The sequence below is a fragment of the Triturus cristatus genome, chromosome 7 (assembly GCF_964204655.1).
Source record: "Triturus cristatus chromosome 7, aTriCri1.1, whole genome shotgun sequence".
Classification (NCBI taxonomy): domain Eukaryota; kingdom Metazoa; phylum Chordata; class Amphibia; order Caudata; family Salamandridae; genus Triturus; species Triturus cristatus.
In genome coordinates this window covers 1,040,669,144-1,040,693,006 of record NC_140590.1, presented here as the reverse complement: position 1 = coordinate 1,040,693,006, position 23,863 = coordinate 1,040,669,144, and positions in this window count along the sequence as shown.

The window sequence follows — 23,863 nt, the reverse complement described above, 5'->3', positions numbered from 1 at the left end:
AAGATTCAGCCCCCCCCCCCGAAATCAGCTCCACTCTACCTATTGCTTAAAGATTCAGCCCCCCCCCAAAAAAATTCTTAGCCCCCCCTGAAATTTGGCTCTAGTTGCGCCTCTTCCCAGACACCTCTGCTCTACAAGTCTCCTTCTATCTCACATTCTGCGCATACACAGAACCAGATCAGAGGGACAGAAATTCTCTTACATAGCTCCTAAAGTATGGAACGTTCTTCCACGCCACATCACAGCCACCTCCTCTCTTCTCCAATTTCCGCAAGAAGCTGTATACCTGGCTTTTGAAGTAACCAACCTGCCACAGGCAGTGCTAAACACACGCACATCACCGCCAGCATACCCTAGTGGGTGGCAGTGCACTTTACAAATACCCATTACAGTGTTTGAACCTGTGTTTTAAGCAAGCATGTACTTTCAAGTAATGGGTACCTGCACTGCTGTATTTTGAGAGGGAGTAAACCTGCCCTTCCTAGCAGTAGTGCAATACTTTTAATTGTAGAGTACAACACTTCTCAGAAGCAAGTAGGTACTCTGGTATAAATTACCAGCACTTCTATTTTTCCATTTCATGCTTGGGTTTCACAAATACCACTATGACTTTTTCCCACTTTTGGAATTGTTGCAGATATGATCTAAGGTGTGCTTTTGCAAAGGGGCAGGAGTAAAACGCCTTTCATTTCTGGGAAGGGGAACGAAAAACCTCCAAATGTTGCGTGGGTGCAGGGAGAAGCGTTCTTCAAGATGTTTAAAGCAAATCACATGACTAACTCAAGTGTACATCTGGAAATGCGCGTCCAGTGAAGCTTTCCAGACGTACTGCTGCCGAGATTCGTAAATAGGGCGAAAGTAATAATTGTGTATACGTTGGCCGGAGAGTTTTAATCAGAGTGGACTGTGAATCGGGCCCAGTGTGTACAAGCCTACGCATCGGCTGCTGCTTCTCATATGTTACAAGTAAGACCAATGTACATGAATTACACATGTTTCATATACATTTCTAGGCAAAGCCGGAAGTGCATGCCGGGTGAAAGGTTTCCCAGAATCAATCAAAGCCATATTCAAACGATTAGATAGAGCCATCTTTAACAGGCATCTTTTGCTAGGTCCCTTCTATATCACATAATTATTAGAAAGTCGCACACAAGTTTTTTTCTAGCTGCTCCCTAGCAAAACATATAAAAAGGTGGCTTTGGAAACTGGGCAACTATATATTGACGTTGCTGGACGTGTCAGAGAGAACATGGCACTTCAGTTCCTGTTTTACTTTGTTGCATGCAAGTGCCACAACTGTACGCGTTTTATGCCTTAACGTTAGGCTGCTAGGCGTCGCTGCTTCAAGGTAGTCTTAGAGTTGACTTATTAAATATCAGATTTATTATTTAAATATCATTCATGGGCCCGCATTCTGGCACTGAGACTGTCCACCAAGTTCCATGGCTCTTTTTAAAACCTTTCAAAAGTATGAATCCAATATTGGTTAAAGAGTGCTTGAGAGGAGACAAAAGGGGGGTGAGGAAGTGAGGACATGATTCGAGGGGCGAGGTGATAAGCATCTGCCTATGGTCACCCTCGATGTCCTGTGAGGAACAGCTGCTGTTGTGTGCGAAATACAAATTCAGCAGAGGCGTGTAAGAGATGTCTTCTAATCCATACTTTCTTCCATCCAGCAGGTGTCGTCTGTCTCTCCCACCCTCAACACCTTCTGATTTTATCACCTACACCTCAGCTGCTTGTTTTCGGTTATTCTCAACCTGATCACTTATAAGGGACAAATACACTATTTTGGTAACTTGTACCTTATGATGTACTCTTTGCTCTTTTCGCCTTTCTACTCCTGTTTTTGCTTATCATGGTAAGAATCCTAGTTAGTGACCACAAAGAGAGGGATGTCACTCAGAAGATGCTTCTGTTCCCCTGGAGACATTGTGGTTCTGTGCTTGTGTGCCCACTGTCTCAAACAACATACTCACGAGGTGCCCGCTGGCAGCACGGTGCTTTCATCTCAATGTGCCACACCAAACACACAGGCTCATTTTCAGTATGATATATGCACCATGTTCTGTAGTCTCTTTTATTCCAAAATCAATATGTTATACCCAGTGGGGCCAGTCGAAATGTGTACAGGCAAAAGTGCTTTATTTCCGCAGTACTTCCAACCCCAGTTAGAAAGAGAACCTTCATGGAAGACGAACTAGAAGCTGCTCAATGAAAGGCACTCAGTTTACCCAACCTGAGTCATTAAAGCCTAGATTCATTTAAACATTCATTACATTCCCAGCTGAATGAAATAAATGTCTCTAGCTATGTGCATTAATGTGGCATCTAGCCAATGAGAGAAGTCTATAGTGCATATTTTGTGGCAGCATTAATGTCTGAGCCTTATACGGTTAAAATGAATTTCTTTTGCCATTGTATAGGATTTCATATTGTTGCTTCGACTCCTCTAATATGCTTATTTTTATTTCGCTGTCGCTGTCATGACAGTTGTATTTCTAGGAGGCTGCTTCTTTGCTGGTACTCTATAGATCATGTTCACCTGTACCCCCGCAAAACCTCAGTAACAGCATACATTTTGGCGAGATCGACAACAGTGGCCTCTTTAGAAGAGAAAGGTAAGGTGTGGAGACATTGTTGACAGAAAAAAATGCTCGGGCCACTTACAAAGTAAAAATATATATATATATATAAATAAAACCCTATATATATATATATATATATAGGAACACTGTGAAGCCTACGAAGGAATAAAAGTACAAACTACATATACCAGGATGCCGCACTTGTGAATCTCACCTGTTAGCTATTGAAAGGCAGAATAAATTGCATGCTGGTCGAAGTGTTCTTTTCATTTACCTGCGCCGTGACATGGAATGCCTGTGAACAAGGAGCATAACCAAGCTCCGAAACTCGTAAGACTTTTCATTTTTACTCCGAAGTTAAGTGAATCCTGTTGCCATTACTAGGATCCTTTTCAGTGTGCCTCTTCGAACCGAGGTTCCATTGTTTTCAAAATTAATTACGGCATGCCAGCCGTGAAGAGTGCACCGCCCTTGAACTGTGAGGGGCCACGGAGACACAGAACTGTGCTAAGTCTCCGAGTGGTGAAATGGACGGCCTAATTGAGGATGATCGGAAACTTTGGAGGCCCACTGCAGGGTTAAATTCATAACTGAAAGCCATGTTTAAGCGCAGGACACACTGTTGGTTATATTTACAAAGGAACACTGTGAAGCCTACGAAGGAATAAAAGTACAAACTACATATACCAGGATGCCGCACTTGTGAATCTCACCTGTTAGCCATTGAAAGGCAGAATAAATTGCATGCTGGTCGAAGTGTTCTTTTCATTTACCTGCGCCGTGACATGGAATGCCTGTGAACAAGGAGCATAACCAAGCTCCGAAACGCGTAAGGCTTTTCATTTTTACTCCGAAGTTAAGTGAATCCTGTTGCCATTACTAGGATCCTTTTCAGTGTGCCTCTTCGAACCGAGGTTCCATTGTTTTCAAAATGTATATATATATATATATATATATATATATATATATATATATATATATATATATATATTATCTACTGGCGGTCGCCAGTAGATAGTTATAGTTAAGACCGTGTTTCCATAGGAAATCTGAAAATTCTATTTTGAATAACTTTGGCGCCGGTTGACGAATCCTCGCGAAATTTTCAAAACTAATGGGGCGCTCCGCTCAGCTCCTACCCTGAATGTCTCGGGGTGATTCGTCAAGCGGGGGCCGAGAAAAAAGGGGGGTCCCAAGACGCGTTTTTCCCATGCATTTTCCCATAGGACCTCTAGTCGAAGGTACAGCCCGAACGGCTGAACAGAATTACTAGAATTTGGCAGAGAGGTAGTCCTCAGGTCAGGCATGTGCCTTTTGCATGTATGGAGTCAATCTGTTCATTATTTCCTGAGAAAATTGCAGTTAAAAGTACATAAATATCTATAGGCGCGCACCGTGCGCGCACCGTGCGCGCACCCTAACGTGCGCAAACGTAATTCTGATTGGTGGTTACATGTCAGTCAACGTTCGAATCGGTCGAAATCATTGTTTGTTTTGGGTGCGAGAGTGAAAAAGAGAGGTGCCGAACGTGAAAAGGGGGCAGGGTAGAGAGTTCCTGACCCCCTAGCCTTTGTCAGGGGGTCCCTAAAGGACCCCGAAGGGTGCAAACATTTTTTTTTATTATTTTTTTTAAATCGCGGGCTGCGCGCACGGGGCGCGCACGGGGAAAAACCTTAAAAAATAAAATAAAATAATACATACATAACTTAGCATTTAAAAAACCGTACAAATTCACTTAAAAAACCATAGGTTTCACACACGTTATAGTTAGGAATTAGCATTTAAAAAACCTTGCAAATTCACTTAAAAAACCATAGGTTTCACACATGTTATAGTTGGGTGGACATTTCACTCGTAAAAAACCAATGAAATTCCCCCGTTATAGTTAGTTCAGATAACTATATCTCGCGCGACCGCCACTCTATCACAAGGATGATGTCATCAGTGATGTCATGAGTGATGCCACTAACCATGTCATGAGTGATGTAATATGTGACATCATGAGCAGTGGATTGCGGGCGCGCGAGTTATAGTTATCTGAACTAACTATAACGGGGGAATTTCATTGGTTTTGTACGAGTGAAATGTCCACCTAACTATAACATGTGTGAAACCTATGGTTTTTTAACCTCTTCAGTGCCCCGCCCTTTCCCCGCCCTGTACCGGCCGTTGCATTAGCGGGCGGGGTTCATGACGCGATAGTCTCGTCATGGGCACAGCGCAACCGCGCCATGACGAGACTATCTCGTCATGGGCACTGAAGGGGTTAAGTGAATATATATATTTACTTATATATATATATATATATATATATATATATATATATTTATTAAATCCAAATATAGCTTAATCATGTTAGGCACACAAAATTACCATGCTATGTGATTTTAACGTAAAATTGTTTTATGAAGGTATTTATACTTTTATTCATGTGTGCATTTACGCAGATATTGTAGTATGTTTTCTATGTTTATAATTTGGCTGCGAGCACTGTCACTTTAAAAAGGGCGTTTAAGCAAGCCAGCGTTGTCATGTGATCAAGGCCGGTCACGGCAAAAACGCATTATGGCAGAATAGAGTGAGCGAAAATAAAGAAATTTGCACTGAATTGGGTCTGCACTCGTTTCTCTCCTGAAGGAGACAGAAGTGGCGAGGGTTTGGATATATATATTTTTATTTATATATATATATCCACGCTCCCAAAAATAATTACCAGCTCTCGCGGGGGGTAAATCCTCGTTCGAATTTAATAGCACACAAATTTCAAACAAACGCGTTTCAGCAATACGCCTTCCTCAGTGTTGGCGGCCGCCGCATTTGAACCTCGTCATATACACATCATAAATCATGGCTAATTGAAGGTCAGGCAAGGTATGTCATTACAATGCCAGGCTGTACAGCTCACATTGCGTCCTGTTGCTATGGTGCTTCAATGTACAAAGTGGTGTTTCACAAAAGCCGTGCTTTATACAGTTAACATTCGTGCACAGTACATGTAAAATAGTATGCATCAATTGCGTGTAGGCCACAGCCTTCATTACAGGTATACATTCTGATCACTAACACAATTGTATCACTGCAGCCTGATTAGGCCCTGTGTGGGTTCGCTTCCTCTAGCGCTCAACATTTCAACATCTTGACATTTTTTGCTTATATAGAACCATCTTACATGTCACATATTTGTGCCCAGAATGGGCCGTATATACAGTTGTGTCAATGCAGTCTGATTATGCCCTGTGTGAGCTTGTTTCCTCTAGCTCTCAGCATTTTCACTTTTGGACATTTTGTGATTATATAAAAACAACTTACATGTCCCGCGCTAGTGAGTACGAGAGCATTTGGCAGAGTGGAGTGTGGATATATATATATATATATTAAACTTTTCGCCCAACAAGGAGAGGCCAAAACGGGTTTCACCATTGCCACACTTTATTAGATGAGGGTTGAGGCATGACAGCAGGAAAGAAAGCCTCACTTCTTTGAAAATTGTCCAGCCCGCCCGACGCGTTTCGTGCATAGCAGCACTTCCTCATGGAACAACGACTTTCAATCAATCAATCAATCAATCAATCATAGAATTTGTAAAGCGCACTACTTACCTGTGAGGGTCCCAAGGCGCTGAGGGGAGGGGGCTGCTGCTACTGCAGAGAGGACAAAGTGGTCACATACTCCTGTTGTAATTGTGATTCTGTTGAAATGGGTCTGATGGGACCCTTTTGATGGGGCTACACTGTCTTCAAAATAATAAGGCTAAAGTAGAGTAAAAGAAAATGTAGTGCTCGCTTGCTACTTAAGTTATCCCTAACTTTACCCCACACCACTTTCAAATGTCACTAGCTGCCACTGGCAGCAACATTAAGATGGCCAAGAGAAAATGCCCACTGAAATTTAAAACATTCCTCTGAACGTTATTTTTCTTCTTCTAGGAGTTGCGTGATTGGGCCTGGGCTCTTTCTAACTGCCCCCCTGTCACGCACCTCCTTTTAAAAAGGTGGGCTGTGCCCCTGCCCACTCGTGCAGGTAGAATAGGGGCATGGCGAAGGGGACAAGTCCTTTCTTTGACAGGAATGCAAGACAACAGTAAAAATGTCCAGATTACTCTGGTGATTAATGATCCTGCTGGAGAGCAATCCTTTGTCTGTTGGTAGTTTTGAAATGCAGATAAACTGTAGTTTATGTGGATAGCTCAGTAGGTTACTGCCTTGGTTACAGAGGTTCTTTTGTTACTTGCAGTTCAGAAGTTACAATCCTAACAGGACAGTGACCTATGAACTGTCATCAAAGAGCCGCATACAAACCTGAAAGGTATAATTAAAACTTCTTTTTTTATGCAGTTAATATTTCTCCAGTCTTTCAAATTATAATGTTGCTATAAAGAGTTTGTTAGGGCAGACATACATTTTAATCAGTAAAGCACCCCCCCCCGCCCCCACTCCACCACTGGCGTATGCTTTAAATGTGCTTCTCCAGACCAAACTCTCTTAAAACATACTGCCCACCAGTATGGATGACATGTGATTCCTACTCCTGGTAATCCTCATTGGCTTATGTGACATTCCCTATAGGCTGATTTACATACTTGTATGATTGATTGTCTCTGCATAATGTGGGCACGATGTAGTGACACCCTACACTATGAGTAGCGCTATACAACTAATGAAGTGCATATGAGAGAGGGGCTACGGAGATATAAGGGGCGCTGGTGGAGGGTGGTAGTGAGGGAGTCTGAGGAGTAGGTCATGAGTTGGAGGGGCTATGGAGAGATGAGGGACACTGGTGGAGCGTGGCAGCGAGGGCATCCGAGGAGGGGGTCATGGGGTGTAGGAGGGCTACAGAGAGATGAGGGGCACTGGTGGAGGGTGGTAGTGAGGGCATCCGAGGAGAGGGTCATAGGGGGAGGAGCTATGGAGCGATGAGGAGCACTGGTCGAGGGTGGCAATGACTGAATCCAAGGAGGTGGTCATGGGTTGTAGGGGGGCTACAGAGAGATGAGGGGCACTGGTTGAGGGTGGTAGTGAGGGAGTCTGAGGAGGAGGTCATGAGGGGAGAAGCTACAGAGAGATGAGGTGCACTGTTGGAGGGTGGTAGTGAGGGAATCCAAGGAGGGGGTAATGGGGGGAGGGGCTATGGAGCTATGAGGGGCAATGGTGGAGCGCAGCAGTGAGGGCATCTGAGGAGGGGGTCATGGGGTGTAGGAGGGCTACAGAGAGATGAGGGGCACTGGTGGAGGGTGGTAGTGAGGGCATCCGAGGAGAGGGTCATAGGGGGAGGGGCTATGGAGCGATGAGGAGCACTGGTCGAGGGTGGCAATGACTGAATCCAAGGAGGTGGTCATGGGTTGTAGGGGGGCTACAGAGAGTTGAGGGGCACTGGTTGAGGGTGGCAGTGAGGGAGTCTGAGGAGGAGGTCATGAGGGGAGAAGCTACAGAGAGATGAGGTGCACTGTTGGAGGGTGGTAGTGAGGGAATCCAAGGAGGGGGTAATGGGGGGAGGGGCTATGGAGCTATGAGGGGCAATGGTGGAGAGTGGCAGTGATGGAATCCGAGGAGGTGGTCATGGGGTGTAGGGGTCTTCAGAGAGATGAGGGGCACTGGTGGAGGGTGGTAGTGTGGGAGTCTGAGGAGGAGGTCATGAGGGGGAGAGGCTACGTAGAGATGTGGGGCACTGTTGGAGGGTGGCAGTGAGGACATCCGAGGAGGAAGGCATGAGGGGGAGGGGCTATGGAGAGATGAAGGGCACTGTTGGAGGGTGGTAATAAAGGTATCTAGGGAGAAAGAGGTCAGTGGTGGAGCACCAATAAAGACTTTTGCACTAGCACTAAAGTCGGCCCTCTCATGGCCTTTCTGTTTTTGTTTATTTAATTAGCAGTCTGGTCATTAGGGCCTCTGTGGAATATATTTTAAAGTGTGTGCTCATTTTTCTTTACTGTTATATTCAATGATTTAAGTTTGAGGGTAATTTTCCTATTGTTTTTACTGGGAATAATGAAAATGGAGTCGGATGGTGGCTGATATGGGGTTGGGGCCCAAGGTCAGCTGTGAGCTAAGGTGCAGGGAAGATGGATGGTAGAAAATGGATAATCAGGCCGGAAAGGGAGTGTGCTGCAGAGTCCGGGGTCTCTGCAGGTAGTAATGAAGAGAAATTGTCTCAGAAGACTGGCAACGAGGGAGGCTGAGTAGTGTTACTTACCTTATACTCCCACCTCAGAAACCTCCTCTTCCCATCCAAGGGACCTTACATGGGATAAATGACAAAAAGTAAAATGAAACGTTTGTTTTATTTTCTAAGAGCAGGCAGTGGTCCGTGGGACCACTCCCTGCTCTTAAAAATATTTTTGCATCCATTCACAAAGAGGAAGGGATCCACTGGTGACTCCTTCCTCTTTCCGAGTGGCTTACCGCCTACTTGAAGTAGGTGGTAAACTGCGAGTGTTTTGCAATTGTGGTTGCAAAACAATGATACATACAAATGTGGCTAGCTATTAGGAAGGGACGCCCTTGGAATGCCCCTTCCCAAAACAGTCTTGCACAATAGCGTTTGTGCATACCAACACCCTTTTTTGCAGTTGCAAACAGGCCAATTGCCCGTTTGCGACTGCAAGAAAAGGTTGTACATCTGGCCCTTAGTAAACTAAAAGGCAAGTATGTTGTTATGTGTGCCTTACTTGTGGCTTAGATTCTTAGTGCAGGTGAAGCACTATTATAGTAGACTAACTCAAACAGAAAATTTGTTCTGGGTGATAGGGCCCCGTGTGGTGTTGATGCTCACTCTTAGCGGTATTATCCTAATTCATAAATAGTTGCTATGGTGCTCAAGGGAGGGGAAATCACCCACACCCACGATATATGACCCCTAGGGATCTACGTACAAGTGACAACAAGCCCGAGCACTCATACATCAAATGATGTATGAGTGCTCGGGCTTGTTCTCAAAGAAAATGTGTTTTGTACAGTGCACATCTAGAACACGTGTATTTGAAGGTGCCCTCTAATGTGATGATGAATAAAGGAGGCTCAGGGAAATAAAGGTTTGGCTAGGATCACACAATTTGGTCAAACATGGAAGCTGGGATTCATCCCAGGATTTCTAGTTTCACATTGTGCAATTCAGCAACTAGATGGGTGTCTCATTCTCCTGTTTTGCATTACAGATTAATGCTTTATCTTTCATAATTTGACTATTTTAGCACATGAGAAAAGAGTTCACGAAAACCTATGTACGGTTGAGTTTATAAGGGAGTTTTCAAAGAATAATAGAAGGCTACCTCCATGACTGGACTGCTAGTTTTGAAATGGTAGGTGTGAAAACTGCTGGCAGTTTTCATAAAATACTCATTTTTCTTTTTTCAAATGCGTTACTGTTTTTCAAGAATTTGTATCTTTGAAAGTACATCGCAAAAGAATGGTAAGAAAGTAAAATGTATCAAGTTAAATTTGTGCAGAGAAATAAGTGTTGGACAAATTGCAACAAGTAAATAGCCAGCCTTTCTAATACAATGATGTCAAGGCTTTCGTGTGGTAATAGGGACTTCCTTAATCTTGAACTATTATAATATGCTCGGTATTCAAGTACTTGTATTGAAGCCTGGCCTGCTGGAATTCGAGGGTTTGCAGTTAGGTCCAGACATTGCTCTTACTTTCAAATAACTCTCCAATGCTCTGTATACACACAGAATCAATCTGTGGTATCATGGTGACTGTTTGCAAGTAGATATGATGTAATCTAGGGCATGTAGACTTCCTCCAGAAGCAACAAATTGGGCCTGCAGTGCAGGGGCGGCTCCTACACTAAGGTGGAGGAGCAATGCCCCACTGCTTTCTCGCAGTGCAAGAAGCAGAAACATAAAATGGTAATAACTTTCAGTTATTACCATTTTATGTTTTGTTGCGGGTGGGGCTGCTCTGCGAGCAGGGGAGGAGTGGTGTGCCCACTCCTGAGTGCGTAAAGACTATTCGGTCGGCGATCTGGGGCCGCCCAAACCAGTCATGCACACTCTGTCCTTCTCCAGGCTGATTAATTAAAATTAATAATATTAAATTAAACCCCAGCACCACACCCCTACAGCCCCCCACCCCTCCCCCATCATGCCGGCCGTGACTGCTGCAGTGCCCCTCCCCGAAAGCACCCTTGGCCTACCCAAATAAAAATTCTTGGAGCCGGGCCTGGGCCCAAACGGGTTTCACCATCGCCACACTTTATTAGATGAGGGTTGAGGCGTGACAGCAGGAAGGAAAGCCTCACTTCTTTGAAAATTGTCCAGCCCGTCCATATATCTATGTCGAGAGTCCTCGTCTGCAACAGTCTCCTCCATGAGAGATAAAAAACGAGCGTAGACCCAACTTGCGTGCAATTATTTGATGTATTTTCTCACAACAAATCCGCCATATATATATATATATATATATATATATATATATACATATATATATATATATATATATATATATATATATATATATCTACACACCAAACACCTCCTTCACTTTCAAAAAGAGTCCTTGCACTCTAGGGAGGGTCGAGCAGTGAATCTTTATTTAAAACTGTTTCCCCAGTGACGCGTTTTGGCATTAAAATGCCTTTATCAATCTGGACACACAGTGTTTGCGTTTTTGTTATGAAATGCAAGTTAAGTCTCCATCCTCGTTAACATGAAGTGAATGCTCTCCATATATTAACTTTTAAATGCAGACTGGCGTCATGGTAGACGGAAATTGTCCAGAGTGCCTGGTGAGTATTCAAGTGTCCACGTTGTGCAGATAAAGAAAGCATGGTAAAACTTCTTGGTTTAAAAACAGCATACAATTTTGCAGTTCACCTCATTTAGAGTTGCCGTTCTCCCTCCTCTCCACTGCCTCGAGGCAGTGCCCTGCTCCGTAGTCCTGAAGATTTTGAGCAGGCTGTGACGGGCTGTATATCAAAAGTGTCGGCCTTTCAAGCTTGAGATTTTATTGTCCTCTCGCACCTCTGGCCTCATTCCACTAACATGCCACAGTGACAGGTTTCGGGGCTGAACAGATGCTGCAACGATATATATATATATATTTCCCTAAAGTAACTATAACTCTCGCCCTAACTATGTACAGTTGTTTCTCATCAATGATGTCATTTAAGATTTCGCAATGGTATTATGAATGATGTCATAGAGCATGTCATGAGTGATGTAATATGCAGTGCTTAATTTGAGCCGGTGCTTTCCAGTGCTCAGCACCAGCACTTAATTGGTTTCCGGTGCTTGCACTGGCACCTAATTGTCAACACAATACTTAGAACAGTCTATCACATGGTGGCGCTGCTCAGCTAATTTAGAGATGAGCAGAACAACGGTTGTTTCTGAATACAATATACATTTAAATTCCTAATACCTGCTTCCCCAGCCATTCCTTTAGCTTTGGGGACCTGGAATAATCTGAACTGTCGCTATTACATGCAAGAGAGATGACTAGTAGTTGTTTTTGCAGTGATGACAAGGGCGATGGGTGGTGCAAGCTGCAGTGGCCTCCTGGTCAGAGCCCTGGCACTTAATATTTTACAAATTAAGCACTGGTAATATGTGAGGTAATTAGCAGTGCATGGCAAGGGTGTGAGTCATTGTTTATTGACTGGTGAAATTCATTGATTTTATTTTTTTAAAACAGTATGTTTTGACATTTACACCTACGTATAAAGTTCCATTAACCTATGGTTTTTTCAGTGAATTTCTAAGGTTTTTAAAAATTTAAATTAAGATATAGTTATCAAGGGCCTAGCCCCAGGTTGTTCTTGGGTTACTGTAGACACTGAGAAAACAGTAGCATAAGTTGTGCAATTCTTGTCTCCACCTTCTATGTTATCATCGTGTACTGTACCCACAAGCACTGTAATGTCTGCAGTGGACTACATGGCTCTGTAATAAAAATGAAGTGGGAAGCAGATAAATAATGGGGAGACTTACTACTATGGAACGACTGAATGTGACGCACCATGTAAATTGTATTGTGTATTGTAACTGCTATGCTGGCCTGATACTTCGCATTTGCAATGTGTGTATATTTGCCAAGAATGAGTTTACCTGGAACAGTGCCTTGGGCAACTGCTGTAAAAGTACCTGCCTAACTGTCATTATTATTAAATGCTAATAAATATATGTTTAAATAAAATAAGATATAGCTGCAATTCCTAACTATAAAGCCACTTTAACCTTTGTTTTTCGTGAATTTCTATTTTTTTTAGCATAAAATAAGATGTCCATCGCCATTTGTGGCTGAGGCTTGGATGCACCCAACTCCCCGCTGGTGCCCGCTACCCCAAGGATTCCTACTCCCGGAAGCACACGGCACTGGGGAAAGGGCACATGGCCTGGCCTTTGGCTTCCTATTTCACACAGCGCATTACTTTTGGCGACCTACTGACAATGTTAAAGGGTCAGAACACCAAAATATAAAAAGTTGGCCTACTGGCTTTATCAAAGGACCAGCACAACAAAATATATAAAGCAAACCTATTGGCTATGTAAAAAAGTCACCAATAACCATAGTCAAATATATATTTCATAAATCCTCCCAGTGTAATATTTGGTAATAAAATATTTCCAATAAAGACTAAAGCCTTTTAAAAGCTTTTAAAGAAAACATTAATATGCCTTTGAGTCTTTTTAAAAAAATGTTTAGCCCACAAAGTGCAAGCATACAATCAACCACTAGAGCTTCCTGCACTCCAGTTGAGGAGCATACATTTCCAGGTCAGAGTGTTTTTTAAAAATATGGTAAATTCTCCTGGGGTCACAGATACAATGACCCAGGAAGCTTAATGTGTTTTTTTAAATATTGCTAGGGGGTTGCTGCTCTACCTGCAGCCCCCCCCCCCACAACATAAAAGATGTTGGTGGTGCCTCTGCTTCTTCTAGGGGGTCCACCAAGTTCCAAATATATGCCTATAAATATCTCAAACGGCATTAAGGAACGTTCCTTGCCTGAGCAGTGAATAATAAAAGAGCATCTTCTATTATTCTTTTTTTATTTACTTTTTTCTTAATTTTACATTTTTTTTGGTGCCCGCTGCCCATCTGAGAATCCCCCTCTTTTAAATTTTTTTTTATTTGTTGGGGACCATGGGTGAGCCCCAAGAACCCCACATCCCCGCCGTCTCCTCACCAGTACCCATATCAGGGTTTTAAAAGTGGGTGCCCTGGTGCCCACCCAGGGCACTAACTGCTTTTTTGATCATTAGGGACTATGAGGGGAGCCCCATGGCCTTTGCTGGCTTCACAGCCTGCACCCATTGTGGTGCTGGTGGGTGCTGAGAGTTTTTTTTAAACGTGAGTGCTCCGGTACCCACCTGAGACACCCACAACAAAGGGCATTTTTGGGGCTATGGAGGATGCCCCAAGGCCCCTGCAGACCTGCCAGCTCCCCAACCAGCAGCCATTTCCTCTTTGCTCCCACCTGGGTGGGAGTAGCATTTCCAACTGCTGCTGCCTGGGCGGGAGTACAATTGTCTTCCTTGCTCAGGAAAGTGCACGTAGAGTATGCCTGCATTCTCCCAGGCAGGGAACTATAGTGTCCTGGAAGATTGTGTTCCTGGGACACTGCAAGTGTATTGGACATGTGTTGTAGGTTGCTCCAACAGGAGCTGCTTTCCACCGAACCCTTGGAAATTAACCAGAGATCCCTGGTTTATTATTTGCATTATTTATGAAGCACTCTAAGCCTGAAAATATATGCATCTTCATATCATGTATTCATCTACATATCATGTGCATAGTCATAAGATCCAGAAGTGTTATTTTCTGTTTGGTGTTTGTCCACACTGATGATCAAACAGTGCCAGAATATGCCTGTCTAAACTCATGCTGCACTTTACAAGCACTCAATGAAGAGCTCTAATCTAAGGAGCAAACTCAGAGGAGGTCTGCGACCTCTCCATTTTTACTAATTATTTAATTGTGGTCATTTAAGTGTTGCACCCCTTCTAAAATCATTGTTTTTATCAAGTCACTGGAGCAAGCAGTAACATTAACATACAATATTGTCTCTTGTTTTCCCATATTCTGAGTGCTTAATTTAACCAGGATCCAGCATGATACCCGCAGAGGTCTTTACTGTGCAGATTGGTAGCAAAAACTCCTAACACTGACTGAGATGTCTACGTCAGGTGTGTCTCTTTTCTTGACAACATAGCGTCATCATATCCCCTGTATGAAAATAATATAAAACGTGACTCAAGTTCACACAGAGCCATCAGCCTGACATATATTGACTGAAAAGTTTTCTCCAAGATGAGACTTAAAGCTGTCAAGGATTGAATCTAAAAAGGAAATGTCCTAAATCAAATTCAAGCAGACTTTAGAGAAGGCCAATCAACTGTTGACCAGATTTCTATCTTTTTGCACATAGATCAGCAATACAATCCTGCAAGTAAAATGCCACTCTGTTTAGCCTCCATGGATTTTATGGCTGTATTTTAGCTGGTACCCAGGCTTACACTATGGAAAAAGCTTCAAGAGATGGTCTTTAATAGAACTTTTGTCGCTAATGAGAATGTTGTACACGGATACCATCCTACAGATTTGTCTAACCTAATAACAGGCTTATCAGCCAACGATTGGCAAAAGTCAGCGGCGTGAAGCAAGGTTGCCTATTTTCTCCCCTACTATTTTCTCTCTAAACAAATAACCTTTACAGGGAGGTCTTGAAAACAACTTCAGGCGTATCAGGAATAGACAGTTTTCCTTTTGGTGTGCTACTATACGGCAATGGTTCTATCTTGCTCGCCAATGCTCCAAAAGGATTGCAAGTCCAACTTTCATCAGTGCAGAATTCTACAGAGTGACCGGCCTGAAAATGGAAACTGTGCAAACAAAAGCTATGGTTTACAGAAAAAGCCATAAAAGACCCTACATCTTTCACATATATCGCACAAAGTTAGAAGAAGCAAGCTCATTTTTATATCTTCCTTTACGTATCTCAACCAACCTACAATGCAACCAGCACACTAGAAAAGCGACAGAGAAATCTGACGCTTCCTTCATCACAATCCTTCTAATGGTTCACATTCACTGTCATAGAATCTCAGTACCCTACAACAGAGTTGTCCTGACAAATGCTGGAAGTCAAAGTGCCCATGGTGTGGAAGTTTGGGGCCTGGACAAAAATGCATAAGAAATTAGATGTCTTGAAAGGAAATTCTGAAAAACACTACTGATGCTACCAATACTATTTTCTGCTGCTGCTCTAGAGGCCGACGTTACGTTTGCCTCCATCCTAAGGAGATGCCAAATGGCCCAAACAAGGTAAGGCCTAAAAAACATGAGATTTTCCAGAACAAACCTCATAGAAAAAAAAGCATGGAAAGAACATCTTAAACTCCATCTTCGTCACTTGTTGGGAAAAACAAATACATTGCCTCGGTCTAGTTCAGACTCTGGATAGCACTTCACGAAAAGGTATGATGATACAAAGAATAAACTAGACTACTGATCTTTCGTTCAGTAGGTCAGCAGACCATGTCTTTGAGTGCTTTTAAATAAAGCAGTCATTTTTTTAAATGCAGCCCGTTTTCCTGTGAGGAAAACGGGATACATTTAAAAATGGGACCAAAGCCTGCTCTCAAAAAATATATTCGCACATACTAAGGAGAAGGGGTCCATTTGCGAGTGGTTTATCACTAAGGCTCTCTGTTTTCCATTTTTACTGATTTTTACAGATAAATAGAGACAGAAAACATTTACACCCTTATGCATCAAGCCAAAATCCAGTCGGTAAAATACCGATTCCTTATTAGCTCCCGGTATTAAGTAAAAAATACCCAATCCCAATGCATCAACCCAAAAGCAGAAATCGGTATTTAAGGAATCCTTAAATACCGATTCTTTAAATAGGGATTCCTTAAATACCGATTCCTTAAATAGCGATTGCATTTAAGGAATCCCAAAGTGAGATTCCTTAAATGCAATGCATCAAAGTTAAAAAATTAGCGATTTCGCTAATAAGGGGAGCAAATTACCATGAAGATGAACTGCATGGTAATATGCAAAAACTTTGAAAAATGCACTTTTGTGCATTTTTCAAAGTGTCATGTTGCGCACACACATGCCCTTAGAGCATGTGTGTGTGCAACATATGTGCACATATCATTTTCAGGGGTGCAACAGGGTGTCCTTTTGACACCCTGGCACCCTTGAAAGTGCTCCAGCTATTAGCGATTCGGTAATACCGAATCGCTAATACAGAATGGCTTTACATTCATTCCTATGGGCCTCCAAGCCCATAGGAATGAATGGGTAGGTATTCCTTATTACCGATTCGGTATTACCGATTCGGTAATAAGGAATGTTAAGGAATCGCTATTTGAATAGCGATTCCTACATGCATAGCCTTTTGCTATTCCTTATTAGCGATTCCTTATTTTTCGCTAATAAGGAATCGCAAATGCTAATGTTGATGCATATGCCCCTTACTTTCTTGTCTGCATTTATTTTTAAATGTGGATAAAAACAGAAATTGGGTGGCTTTTTGAGTAATTTTAAATACTGTGTGTCATGACTGCCAGGCCAATAGCTGTGTGGATTGATCGGTAAGAGGGTTAGAAAAGAAAGGAATTTTCCTAAAGAGGCTTTAACAGCAGTAAATATGAGCAAGGTTGATACTGAAATCTGCATTGATTTATCTTTTGCCGGATTTCACAGCATAGAAACCTGACAGGCACTCAACCAGGAGTGCATATTTTTCGTTTAAATAAATGTGGAAATATACTATTTTCAGCTTCATTTTTCCACAAAACCCAAAATAAATATGGATAAATACAGATAAAATTAGCACAAAAAAATATGGATAAATACAGACAGAAATGTCAAGAAAAAAAATAACATAAAACCTGGAGCCCTACTTATCACCTACTTGAAGTAGGTGGTAAACTGCGAGTGTTTTGCGATCGCAATTGCAAAACAATAAAACATTTAAGTGAGACTTGCTATTAGGAAAGATGCCCTTGGCACACCCCTTCCTTATAGTGAGTTAGAAACCCTATTTTGCAAGTTGGTAATAGGTTACCGACTCGCAAAATAGGGTTTGTACATGGGACAGACCAATTTTGTGGTCGCAAACGGGCAGATTTATCGTTTATGACCGCAAAATATGGTCGTACTTCTGACCCTATGTGCCAAAGGAGCAACTCTTGTGTATATTTTTTAATTTCCTCTTCAATATATTTATTCTTATGTTTGTGATGTGATTGTGCCTGTGTGCTGAATGCACCTATAAATAAATTCAAACTTGGTGCTTTATTCGGAAAAGAATAAAAAGCACCACGGGCCAAAGTTCTATGCAGAAGTACACAGCCTGTGCTACATGTAGTGTCTTGTGAATTAGAAATGAGGGAACCCTTTTGGCTCCAGATGGACTGTGTAGAACTGTAATGTAAAAGTGTTAGAGCAGAATGCACTGAAGACTGGTTTAGAGTGTTGAGGTCGTAGTTATACGCAGAAGAATAAAACCGTGTAAGCTCCGTGTGTCCTTTGCGGATACCCAGACTGGGGATGATGCTACACTACTGAATGTTCAAGCTGCTGAATACCAAAGCTTCGTAGTCTTGATTCCACACCATGCCTATCTCATCCACCACAATTCAATCCCTGGCCATGTATTTCACTCTTACAGGTTCTTTTTCATATCTGCTTTCTCTATTTGTCACTGGCTTGCTGTCTTTCTCTTCCTCCTTTTTATTACCTTTCATGTCTTTCTCTCTCTTGATCTGTGTCAAAATTTGATTAAAAAAATTAAGAGCAAGTCCCCCCCCCCAAAAAAAGTGCCAGTGGGCCGCACCTTCACTGGCTCAAATTAAGCACTGCATACTGTGCTGACTTACCTGGCTTGCAAACAGAATTATTTTAGGAGGGGCCCAAGACCTCATTACAGCAATTTAATAATTAACAAGAGGTTGTGGTGCTCTTACAGCATTTTCTAACTTTTTTATTTCATGCTGTTTTGAAAGGCTGTGCTAAGGATGGAAACCCGGCAAATGTGCTCTGTTGCAGTTCTGGTAAGCATTAATAGTTTTCAGTTTTTTCTTTTTTAGAGTTCTGCATCTAGGGGCACAACTAAACTCAAAATTCGTAAAAAAGGGAGGCAAACACATTGTTAAGGCTGAGCAGAGCCACGGACGCAACCAAGTCCAAATTAATTCTGTGGGGCTCTATTCACTCTTCTGGAACAATGCATAACGTTGTTCTCCCCTTAACAGGCTTTAATATAATTTACAGGGGTTTGGGGTACTGCCTCAAGGAACTTTTGTACTACACATGGCAAATGTTAATTTATTAATACACATTGGGCCAGTAGAACTGGTATGATGTGGAATGCCAGGTTACATATTAGAGAACTTTCTGTGGCAAATATTACATTCTAATAGCCCACATAACATGTTTATGTTGTTTGCACAGTAGGATATTGGCAGAGGAGACAACTCTTGTGTAGTGATGAATCACAAGGAAAGGTAACTCCAAGACCTTTAGTATAAGAAAAAGAAACACCCTCTGCTTGCGGGAGTCAGAAAACAGTTACTCAGGTCCACCTCACAACATTCTAAGGCAGCCTTCATAGAAGATTCTAAGGGTGAACCATGGGAGAGAAAAGGAGGGGGGGGAAAGGGATGTACCATAGGAAGAATTACAACACATCTTCCTCCCTGAAGAAAAGAAGAAAGCATAAAAGAACTGGTGGAAAGAGCACAAAACAAAATAACAGGAAATAGCATTAATAGCGTCTTACGCAGAAGACAAAAATACAAATACAGATCAGAAAATTAGATTTAATCACCCTACTTTGTAATCTTTGTGCCAATCAGGAGCACTTCTGAATCTTATTCCTCTTCTCATTTGTGCATCAGCAGACCTAGCACCAAAGCTGGGAGGCAAATTGTCCATTCTAGTTCCTTTCATATCAGGGCCTATGGCGACCTGATCCATCCTCCATTTTTTCCCACCTTCCATAATGACTACATTCTTCTTGACCTCCTTAATTTTCTCAGGAGCATAATATTTGTCGCCTTTACCACAAATGCCATCAGGTTTTCTTATGTTAGCTTTTTGTCCTGGTCTGAAAATTCTCTCCCTCACACTCCATCTCCTGTCATACCATTCCTTATACCTCTTTTGTTTGGATTCCAACCTCGCACTGAACTTTTCCTGATTGATCTCTACTTTATCTTTCGGGCACAACCAGTTAGGGGACAACTTAGATCCCGCCTTTCTCCCCCTAAGCAACTCAAAAGGAGTATACCAGTAGTGAGACTGGGTATAGTATGATACGACCACAGCATGTCTCTTATTGTAGACTCAATGTGCTTTCCCGATTTTACAGCGAGTTGGATGCACTCCTTTAACATGCGATTTGCCCTCTCAACTTTTCCGTTAGCTTTCGGACAATACAAAGGAGTTGTTATGTGGGTAATGGACATATCTTTTAAAAATTCTTTCATTTCCTCCGATACCAATTGGACACCATTGTCCGTAATTATTGTGGAGGGAATACCTTCCTTAGAAAATACGTCACTCAAAAACACAATAAGACTCTTTGTATTGATATGATTCACAAACTTATATGTGATCCAGTTCGAGTAGTAGTCAATGAGCATTAACAGGTACCAATCTTGCGGTCCCCTAGCAAATATTGGGCCAGTGATGTGAAAACCCAGCTTGTCCCAAGGAAACTTGGGAACTTTGACAGGTATGAGAGGAGTATGTCTTGTGCTTCTGCATTTATCACTCAGTCCACAAGCATGACAGTCCTTAACCTTATCTTCCATTAAATGATCCATGCCAGGAAACCAATAATCCGCTCTTAATCTCGCTTTACATAAACTCCTTCCTAAATGTCCCTCATGAGTGAGCTTAATTATTGGCAATCTCATCCCATTGGGTGAGACAATTTTCCCTGATTTGAGAAGCAGGTTTCCCTCAATAGACAGATCATCTTTCACGTTCCAGAAAGGTTGTATGTCTTCTGGAAGCCCTTTACATTTTTTGGGCCAACCATTGGTAACATATAAACAGAGAAACCCCGGCACTCTAATAAAGTAAGGCCAAATTATTAGAGTGCCGGGGTTTCTCTGTTTGTTTGGGCTACGGGCCAAGTTGACCTGTTTGATTGATATTCATGGTAGTGGGATATCTGACCTCGAGTTGGCACCTTTGAAATGTTTGTTTCATCACTAAACATGTGTCCTGTATCGAAATGCCTCTTCATCTGACTCAAGTGTTTATGTGACTGTGCGACTCAATATCCACCACTACCTTGTGTGTTGGTCACATTGGTAACATATGATTTTACCTTGCTGATTACCTCATCCCTTTCCAAGTGGTGATCCCATTGTTCTTTTGAAACAGCAGGAAGATTAACCTCCAGCACACTCTCCTTCCCAGAAGCATCTACGTATTCTTTCTCAACGGAGGCTCTAGATAAGAAGTCTGCAACTTTATTTAGATGTCCAGGAACATAGATCATTTTGAAATTATAGCTTTGAAGACCCAGCGCCCACTTTGTAATGTGGGGCGTCATGCTTTCCATTTCTTTTTTAGAGAACAAAGACAGTAGAGGTTTGTGATCTGTACATAGTTCAAAAGGTACACCCCAAACATAAAATCTGAAGTGTTTTATTGCCCAATACACAGCTAACGCTTCTTTTTCCACAGTGGAATAGTTTGTTTCAGCTTTGGACAAGGTTCTGGAAGCAAAAGCCACAATTTTTACCTTGTTGTCAACCCTATGTGATAGGGTGGCTCCAATGCCTCTTCCACTGGCATCGGTGGAAATGATGGTGTCCTTGCAAACATCAAAATTTCCAATGAATGGGGCAGAACTTATGGCTTCCTTAATCTTCTCAAAGGCTTCCATTTGATCATTACCCCAAATGAATATGCTGTTTTTCTTTATGAGATCTCTGAGAGGTTGTGAAATCATAGCAAAATTTCTAATGTACTTAGCCATATACTCAGCTAACCCTAAGAACGATAACATGTCATCTTTACTCTTGGGGATAGGCGCTTTTCTCACAGCAACTACAAGATCAATCTTGGGTTTTATGCCCTCCTCCGAAATTGTGTGACCTAAGTATTCTACTGAGGTAACACCAAGTTTACATTTGCTCGCTTTAGTGGTGAACCCCACTTCTCTTAACTTCTTGAGAACCAATGTTGCATTAGAGTTGTGTTCTGTCTCACTTGAACCATAGATCAAAATATCATCCTGAAAGCACATGGTTTTAGGACAATCTTTTAAAACATGTTGCATAGCTCTTTGAAATGCAGAAGCAGCAGACGCGAGTCCAAATGGCATCCTTAAGAATTTATAATTGCCAAAAGGAGTGGTGAATGCTGTCAGTGGTTGCGAATCAGGATGTAATTTGATTTGATAGTATGCCGATGAAAGGTCAAGCAAGCTAAAAAACTTGGCCCCATAAATCGTGCTCACCATTTCATTGATCCTCGGTAAAGGATGCCTATCAACAACAATGTTTTCATTTAAGGCTCTTAAGTCCACACAAATTCTAATACTACGTCCCTTATCCTTAGTTGTGATAACAATGGGTGCCAACCATGCAGAACTTTCTATTTCTTGAATGACACCTTGGCTGACTGGCTTCTCTAATTCTACTTTTAGTGGTTCTCTCATGAGCAAAGGTATTGACCGTGTTTTGTGTATCACCGGGATAGCCCCATCTTTTAGAACAATTTTGTGCATATAGTTTTTTAACAGACCCAATTTTTCAGTAAAGACATCTGGAAATTCTTTGGTAAGGTTGTCACCAATTACTGGGGGATCAATTAGTAGTACTTGTTCTAGATTATTAGGGTCCAGAGTTATCCATAAATCTTTTTGATGTTTCCATCCTAAAATACTTGAACCTTTCTTTGTAATGTACACCTTCCCTACAGTGTATCTGTCCTTAAATGAAATTCTCATTCTCACCATTCCTTCCAAGGGTATAGATTCTCTGTTGTACTCTGACAGACTTATATCAGCTTTTTCCAAATTTATGTTATGTCTAGAGAATTTCTCATTAAACATACTCTTATCAATTAGGGTAAAAGGAGAACATGAGTCCGCATACACAATGAATTTTTCATCATCTAGACCAATCTCATATGTGGGATACTGAACTTTCTCCTCCGTGTACTCTTCCTCAATCTGAAAAACAAATGCCTTATCCTCCCTTTCCTCTTCCACCATATTTTCAACCACATGAACCGTGGGGATAAAAGCTTTACATACTTTAGAAAAATGACCCCTCTTGTTACATTTCCTACATAGCATGTTTTTAGCAGGACACTTCCAATTGTTCGCTAAATGGTTGCGACTACCACATTGTAAGTCATCTGACTTATTACTGGGCACTTCTTTTTTTCTCGCACTAACTTTGCAAACCGCATCATCACTATTATCTGCCTTAGATTCGCATTTCTCTTTAGACACCTTAGTTATCTTCATTTCACGCATACATATTGCAGTGTGTTCTAATCCCTTTGCAATGCTTATAGCTTCATCTAAGTCAGGATTTCTAGTAAGTAATTCCTCCTGAATTTTCCCATTGTTACTACACCTCACTAATTGGTCCCTGATTAGTGAGTCAGTGAGTGCCCCAAACTCACAAGTTGCGGCCATTCCTCTCAACACAGCTACGTAAGAAGAGACTTTCTCATCCTTCTTTTGACATCTTTTAAAAAATGTATGTCTTTCAAGTACTACATTTACTTTTACTCTAAAATGTTCCTCTAACTTCCTTAACGTATATTCATAAACATCAACACCAGCATCCTCCTCCACAGGTTCATCCTCTACTAACCTTCCTGTAATATCCTCAAACTTTTTTCTTCCCTGTATACCTAGATTGTGCAACAAAATGTGTTGTTTCCTTATATTAGAAAAATTACCTCCCCCTATAGCTATCAGGTAAGATTTAAAAATTCCTTCCCACCTTCTCCAAGGTATTTCTGGCTCACCTAATTCGTTTAAAAAGGGGGGTGGCTGACTCATGCCTGCACCTGCTATAACTTTAAACAAGATAGTAACATTTTGCACAAAGAAAATATAATACTAAGAAAGCTTTGCTTTGAAGAAAAATGCTGTGGAGAAAAGGTTAGTGACAATTACCAATTTAAATTGCATCAAAATATTAAAAAAATATGTATGTAATAATTGTATCTGCCCTCGTTAAATAAAAAAAAAAAAACAGTTCCCTGTCTAAAGTCCTCTTTCTGTTGCCATGAAAATATGGATTTCTATAACAAACCAAGCAGTCCT